Here is an 8,746-nt window from a genome sequence, read left to right as displayed (position 1 = left end):
CAGTCATAAATCATGAACAATTGCCTAATGAAAATGAAACAATTTTCCAACGCATCGAAAGTGAATGCAGTATTCTACTAAGAGACTCCTTTATCTCATGTTTATGCAATATTTGCAACAATAACCCCGACTTATTAGAACAATTGAGAATGCAATATTTTATAAAAGCAAAAGGTAGAGCAGACTTTCCTTTTGCTTCTGCAGTCTTAAAAAAGCGTATTCAACCAAAATAAAAAAATGGTGAACCTCTGGTACAAAAGCTTGGACGAGATAGTTTTGTTCTCAGGCTTGCCTCAGTCGGAGAGTACTGCGACGATTTGAAAGAATCCTTAAGCAGCAAATCCTCTGGTAGAAATAATTCATACCTGGATGTAAACGTGGTTTCGTCTACTCCTGTAGAAATACCTGATTTGTGTATGCGAGAAACTATTATTAAAATCGAAAGTTCTATTATTGAAATGAAATTGACACATGAAAAAACTATGAAGGGGACAAACGAAAAACTAGACAAACTTGAAACAGAAAAAAGATCGATGAATAGCAAAATAAACAAGCAGAATGAAAGGTTAATTAACATTCAAAATCAGCTCAATTTATCAAGATCTACTATTTCAAGATTGAAGGACGAAAAATCCTATCTGGAAAAGACGGTTACCGATATGTCGGAAACACTATGTCAGAGTTCAAAAATACACGAAACAAACAAAAATGCCATTATGGAACTAACCAATAAAGTGAATTCCTTACAATTGGAAATTTCCACAGAGAAAGTTCAAGCCGAGAAAAGCAAGTCAAAACTTGAGGCTACAATAAAATTGTGTAATGAAACCAAGTCAAGACTCGACTCTGAATGTATCCGAATTACAAAAATATCTGACTCAAAAGCCTCCGGTGTAAATTCATTGAGTAACAAAGTTCAGGTTTTAAGTGAGCAACTTAAAGACACTATAGCCAACATAGAAAAATATGACTTGTCATCATCCTCACTTACCTCATCAATAACTGACATTAGGAAACGTATCAACACGGTTGAACGGAATGCAAAAACGAATGAGACCAACATACAAAAATCATATGCCAAAATTGTATCTGAAATGCAATCTGACGAATTTCTACGCTCGAACATAGACAAATCAAAAACACACGAATCAGTGTCAGATGTATTGCAAAACTTGCTCCAAAGAAACCTGAAAACGAAAACGACTCTACACACAAGATTGATGTACACTTTCCAAGATCCGTATGTAATCCTCCAACTTCCGAATTTAGAGGTGTATCAAGAAACAAGAAGAGAATATCCCGATTTCATGTTGGCGGAATCGATAAACGAACTTCATCCGAAAATGCAATGCGTTCTTTTTTAGATAGTCGGAACATAAATGTGACTTTCCTACGATATTTTGACAAACACTACAGACGGAGTGCATCTGCTCACCTGAATGTAGCAGCTGAAGACGAAGCTCTGATTAAGAATCCTGAATTCTGGCCAAAAGGCATTTTTGTTAAACCATGGTTGCCATGGGAGCAATTTGCAGCAGAACATTCAATTTCGGTACCTGACAACAACAATCATGGATACGATTAGTTTAAATTTCATGTGTTAGAATTGCAGAGGAATCTTTTCTAGTATTCCCTATCTCTCAGAAGTCTTATGTAATTATAATATTGACATTTGTGCTCTGTCTGAGCATTGGCTCCGATCATATCAATTGCATATACTTGACTCAATAGATAGTTATTTTGTGTCCATCTCGAAAGGCGTAGACGAATCAAATATTGAATCCTTACGAGTTAATGATAGATCAGGAGTAGCATTCTTAGTCTCGAAAGTCATTTATCCGTATACATCGGTGATAGACTGTAACAACTCTAGATTCCTTGGAATTGAAGTTAATATTCCAAATTGTGAAACATTTTTTGCGTTTTGTGCGTACTTACCTGCATCTTCTCACTCAATTGATTTCTTTCGTGAACATGTAGAATATATGTTTGATCTATATGCTACTTATCAGGAAATTGGGACAGTTGTTTTATTAGGCGACTTTAATACGAAAATCAATGGACTAAGATACATGTTTTCAGCAGACCAAAGAAGTGATTTTTTCCGTTCACTTATGATTGAACATAACCTAGTGTCTGTAAATATGGAGTCGATTTGCACGAGACCCGTTTGTACGTTTCAGTCGCATCATGGAGGTCCGGCTACCGGAATAGATCATATTATAATTAACTTTGACAAAATTGAAAACATTCGGAAAGCGAGTGTCTTAGACAACCATACTTTTTGTGTCTCTGATCACCACCCAGTACTATGTACGTTCGAATTTCGTGGAAAGGGAGCTAACTTACAACCTCCAGTGTTTGTAAATCGTCCAAAAGTGGCATGGGACCGTGCTCGAAATAAAGGCATCAAATGGTAAATTGTCTAAATGGTTTGAACTAAAGCGAGGTATTCGTCAGGGAAGTTCGTTGTCAGCTAAACTGTACTTGATCTTTATAAATGACCTTATAAACGAACTAGAATCTTCAAAAGAAGGTGCATTCTTTCATGAACTTAATGCTAGCTCTCCAGTTCAGGCAGACGATATTGCTCTTATTGCTACAAACTGCGTTTCGACACAACGGATGGTAACAATATGTGAGAACTATAGTAACATGTGGAGTTTCACGTTTTCACCAGCAAAAAGCAAATTATTACAGTTCGGTAAACGCAGAACTTCTACTCCAACATATCTATACCAAGAACCGATCAACTATGTAACTTCTGCTCGACATATTGGTATTCAACTAGATACATCTTTAAAAACAATGGACAGAACTCTTAAAGCTTGTCGCACCTTGCGCTCGACGACGACATCAGTTATACGCCTTGGAATACACCCAGCCATTGCAAATCCAATTGTATGCGCAAAGATTATCCGTCAGCTCTGCTATCCGAAAGCACTATACGGTTGTGAACTCTGGGGAAAACTTACCTGCACTGAAACACTGATGCTTGAAAGAACTTACCACTATATTTGTAAATTTATACAAGGTTTACCAAGAAGAACAAGAAGCGACATGTGCTTATCATTGTTAGGATGGCTTTCAATTGAAATTTTTATATGTGAACGAAAACTGTTGTTCTTTGGAAGAACATGTCGCCTTCCATACTCAGCTGTCTCATTCCGTATTCTTCTCCGTAGACTCATTGATGCTAGATATAATCAATATGACGCCAGATTAGGTTCCGCTTGTGACATTATTGAAATACTCACAAAATATGGTTTATCGAAATATGTAGATCAGTTTCTCAATGATGGACAATTTCCTAGTTCTGCAACTTTGAAATCGATAGTCAAGTCGTCAATTTATCAGGTTGAAGTAGTAGAGTGGCATCATCGTATGGCAGTGGCTCCCGATTTTGTTGTTTTTAAAGACATTCACTCGTTTTGTGTACCGCATGCGGCGTGGAGAGTAGCACTACGTCACCCACTGATGCGCAGGCAGGCCCATTTTGTAACATCAACGTGCTGTCTTATACGTGAAAACTTACAAAACAACAGAATATTATGTGATAAATGTGGTAAACTTTTTGATGATCCTTGTACCCATGCAATACTATCATGTGACTATACAGTTGATGCTCGAGATCAATTTTGGAGGAGTGTTATAGACATAAACCAGATTACATTTAGTGTTCACTTAGGAAATATGACTGACAATAAATTGCTAAATTGTATTCTTGCCTGTGACACCGATTTTGATCTAGAGAATGAGGAACGTGAACAGTTTAACTGTGTGTGTGTAAATTTTATTTACAATTCTTGTAAATTGTTACAGAACTACAACTGCTACTAGTAGTACACAAATTACTGTATCTTTAAAAAACTTTAAAGCACATGTGTAAATAATTGAACTTTTCGTCGTGATCCCGTCTTTATTAACTGTCTCTGTGTAAATCATAACTCGTGTTCTTTGTATATGATTAATTGTAATTGTCTTTGCTTTGTTATATACTCTCCAATAGGAGGCTAATAAATTATATATAATAATTGCACAGAAACCAAATCAACTTCGATTGTTTTTAAAGAAACCGCGCCAAATTCAGAGATATATCTTTAAATGTACATGTATTGTAAAAAATATAAAATTCGAAGCTTTTTCCCAATTCATCTTATAATTTTCATTGCTGCCCACCTGAACTTCCCTTAAAATGGGCATTTGGTGATTTCATTGTTTTCAAAATGACTCGAAAATAAACTGCTATTGTTTATTCTTTCTTTAAAGGAGTAATGTCTTGCCTTTTTCACAACTCATATATTAATATCTGCCTTTTTATAACCCCTTGTGAATTTTGTTGACACTACTGAAAAACACAACTACCGAACTTTGACCTCAAATTAAAAAATCCAACATTTTTCGATTCTACGACCAGGCCAAAATTACAGCTTAAACATTTCTATAAACGAAAAATCATAATTTAGCCTGCAGATAGAGTGTTCAATTAAGGTTGAAAACTTGTTGGCTTGGTCACTCCACTATATATTGAGAGAGAGAGAGAGAGAGAGAGAGAGAGAGAGAGAGAGAGAGAGAGAGAATAGTTTAGTTTCTTGTTCGACATTTATTGAAATAATGTATTCAAAAGTTTGTTGTTCCTCTTTTCAACATAGACGCTCGGTAAATGTTTCAGTATACTTAATCATATATTATGGATTGGGCATCATGTCGGTATAAACCATTCCTGATAGTCTTTTGAGATATATTTTAAATAGCAAGCAGGAACTTCCGTACACAGCTTAGACATAACGTTGCAACGTATTGCATAAAATAGATAACTATAGTTATGATTTTAGGTAAGGCTTTATAAATACAAAAATCACCGAAGATACCAGGCTTGTATTTTTGTGCGACAGGGCGCTTTTCAACTACAAAAGACTCATCAATGACGCTCGAATCAAAAAGTTTAAATTGCAAATAAAGTACAAAGTTGAAGAGCATTCAGTGACAGAATTTCCGAAAGGTTTTGGCAAAGACAACAAGGGTTATCTATTCCTGGGGTAGAAAATTATTAAAATTTCGAACTATTTAAAGTTTTGAAAACTGTTAATTTTATAAATATGACATATATACTTGAGGACAAAAAGAACGTACGATAATCTATAAAAATCACAAAAGAAAACTAATTAGTTGTAAACTTCTACATGTGTATGTCATTTGGTCTCTGGTGGAGAGTTGTCTTATTGGCAATCATACAACATCTTTTTATTTTTGTAACCTTGCATTTTATTCGTATTTATTATTTGGAAAATGGTTATCTTGGAATTGGTATTTAATACCAAAGTTTTGAAGTATTTGAAGACTTCTAAAAGAGCAAGCAATACTAGCTATACACTTATTAACAGTACGGAAGAACATGTATTTGTTTTGGTAAAACACGTGTGTTTGTTTACATCAACACGTGTTTTAGAATACCTGTAATGTTTACAACAGTTTTCCATTGGATGGAATTTGTCGCATTGCAGGTGTAATTCTCCAAATTAAAACAGGTATTCTATGTATCGTATGATTTTGGCTCGTGTTTCTCGTGCTTACTGTTTCATATAAATTAAATGTGATTTATAATGTTATTATTCGAAGTTCTGCCTTACGCTGAGTAGCATACTCCGTACTTCTGTCTTGCCTGTATTAGGGAACGGTCATTATTTACAAGCTGGGGGAGCTGGATTTTTTTCCAGCCTTTAGGTCATATACAAGAATGACCCCCCTATCCTTTATAAATTCAATATTTTGACCCCCCTCAAATGTCTAGTTAAAAAATAATGACCCCCCCCAAAAATATTCTCTATTTTTACAAACATTATATACATAAATATGCATAAACTGTGCAAACCTTAAATTTAAGATATTATATATTTTCAGAAATATATTTTCCCTCTAGGTAGAAATATATAACCAAATAGATTGAAAAGAGGTTGAAAACACTGAAATTTCTAATTAGATTATTGTTTCACCATTTCTAGATACAAATGTACAATATGTACTAAATAAATTGATCATAATTCTTAGATTTTTATATTTTATTGCAGGCATTACAAAGATGAATTGAGCAATGCCTTACTAAAACATGTGCATAAGTTTTCGAATATAAATGAGGTTTTTCAGTAAATATATATAAAAATGAAATGTCACTATTTTCAATTCAATATATACATGTATTTTGGTTATGACAATCTACATAAATTTTTCACATCATGCATGAGCATGCATCTTACTTGTTATCTGGTTATTCTGACTCTGTCGCATCTGACCCACACTTCTCTTCCTCACTTTCGCTTTCATCCATCTCCACATCCTGATTCTCATCATTTACACCTGATTCATACACAGAATTAAAATAAGTCCAATACTTTGTTTCAACTACTGAACATAAGTTTTCCAAAATAATACACTTTGCTTCACAAGTAAAAATTGTTTTTCAATCAATATAAAAAGTGCTTTGACATGTTTAACTCCTATTGTATTGAGGAAATCCACATTTATATTGTTGGTTTGTTCTCTCAGGCTTGTCTCAACTATGGCCTTGATCTTGTTTGCATCATTTATGTTTAACTGGTCAATGTCAAGATTGAAAGAAGGACACAAATTTTCTGCAATAAATTGACACTGATCTTTTAATCTTTGCACTTTTCGTTTCATTGCTTTTCTTTTATTGTGTGATATTTTTTTCTTTAATAATCCACCTTCACTCCTTCCGGCACGCATTGATCTTTCACCAAATAGTTCCTTATATTTAAGCTCTAAGGTGTTGCATTTTATGATTGTCTCATTTACACTTGCTTGTAATCTGTTAAATTCAGTAAGTATTTTCACATTGAATTGATGATCCACAGAGAAATAAGGTTTTAAAACTATGCGTCCTGTGGAGTCATGTATATTAACTTCATGGTCTCTTATCACTTTGATTAAAGTATCCAGCACACTATCAATACTTTTTAATTTTGAGATATTAAATTCCAGTTTTTTATTGTCCCCTGGTTTTAATATTTTAGATTCTAAAACAGCACCAACTGCATTGGAATTATCCCCTTTAATGAATTCCATAGACCTCTTTGTGCTGTCAAACTGACCATTAATTAATATCCCATTGTCTATTGCATTCGCACATGAAGGCTTTCTTGAAGTGTTCCGGGTCGGCATGAAATTTAACTGTTTGTTCAAAGTAATTCTTCAAAATACTATTTGAGTATTTACATTTTTCATTTTTTGGGTTTGGATACCATCCAAACTTGGTGTCTTGCCAAGTAGCTGCCCCTTTTAATGATATTTTTCTCTGATTTACGCTTGAGTGTGTGGTTTTTTAATGCACCCTTCCTGTGGAAATTATCAGAACAAGCCAGACAGTAACCTAAAATAAAAAAAAAAATAATGAAAATACTTGTTCTTGTTCTTGTTGAGCATACTTGCAAAACATTTATAGTAAAGAAAAATCATCTTATTTCAACAATTAAATGCACATTAAAAAAAAAGAAATAATATCCCTTCATAACCTTTTACTATTCTAAATAATTATTTTATTCAGTATGCATATTGCAATCTTGAGAATCATTAAATAGTATCTTTCATTTATTTCACCATTTCAATAAATTACAAAAATATGTAATTTAGATAATAATATATTGACATTATATTAATTCTTACCAAGTTCACAATCTTCACATTCTAATTCAGCATTCTGTTTATTGCGCTGTTGACATATGTCAATTTTCTCACATGAAATATCTTTAATTTTATGAATCTGCAACTTTCCCTGTAATTAAGTATGATTCCCTAGGCGTTTTTTCTTTTTATCTATAAGAGTGTAAATAATTATAATGAAGAGATTAAACTTATAGATATAAAGATAAGAGGCCATAAATCCTTAAACTATAATTGCTTTGATGACATGAAAATAATTCAGTCACTGATATAACCTATACCAATGTTATTGTCTATTTGATTATATTGTTTAGATCAATTGAATTTTAATAAATTAGAATTCAGATATTTATCATTGCTCAGTAGCTGCACCATTTATGACAAAACTATTTTGTTTTAGATATATAAATATAACTCTTACAATAAATCATGATAAATTAACAAAAATATGTACAATAGAAAAAAATAGTATATTCACCTTTGAATGGATAATTGATACACACTCTATGCAATATAATAATTAACAGTCAAAACATTTCTTCAAGGCTGGCTCCTGTTCACAATGATCACACCTGAAATATTTATTAATGTAGACAACGGTTCATTTTACACCATAATCCATTTTTATAATTTTAATTCTTTTTTTGAAAATAAATTTCTATACCATATTGATCAACGAAAGGAATTAAATGTACCCAAGATGAAAACATTATACAAACTTAAATATTAAATGGATTAACAAAAATATAATATTAAACAAGCAAACTATTAAGTATTCTCAATACATGTTTTATAAGTGGAAATAATGCTACAGACATTTAATAATCCCCCACCCAACCCCACCCACCATCACCAAGACGGTCTATTGTTCTTATGTGGAAAGTAATGGTTTATTTATAATGCTTTATTTAAGTTGTATTTCTTGTTTTGTAGATTGGTGTTTATTTGTATGTTTAAATGGATGGCTGTGGTCGAGCCTGTATGACTGTTTGATACCTAATTAGTAACGACTGCGATTAAGCCGTAGTGTGCTTAAAAAAGAAAATCGAACTGTTTTTGAGTCATATTA

General features: G+C 33.0%; 1 long non-coding RNA gene across 1 annotated transcript; it reads right to left on the bottom strand.

Moving 5' to 3' along the window:
- Positions 1 to 7,279: 7,279 nt before the first annotated feature.
- On the bottom strand, positions 7,280 to 8,245 carry LOC127703950 (uncharacterized). Its single transcript, XR_007983139.1, has 3 exons — positions 8,156 to 8,245; positions 7,681 to 7,789; positions 7,280 to 7,387 (listed from the first exon to the last, which is right to left on the bottom strand). It is a non-coding gene; the product is annotated as an uncharacterized LOC127703950 (long non-coding RNA).
- Between the last annotated feature and the right edge of the window lie 501 nt (positions 8,246 to 8,746).

The sequence above is a fragment of the Mytilus californianus genome, unplaced genomic scaffold (genome assembly GCF_021869535.1).
Source record: "Mytilus californianus isolate M0D057914Y unplaced genomic scaffold, xbMytCali1.0.p SCAF_57, whole genome shotgun sequence".
Taxonomy (NCBI): domain Eukaryota; kingdom Metazoa; phylum Mollusca; class Bivalvia; order Mytilida; family Mytilidae; genus Mytilus; species Mytilus californianus.
The sequence above is the reverse complement of the archived record's forward strand: the minus strand, read 5'-3'. Positions and strand labels throughout refer to the sequence as shown.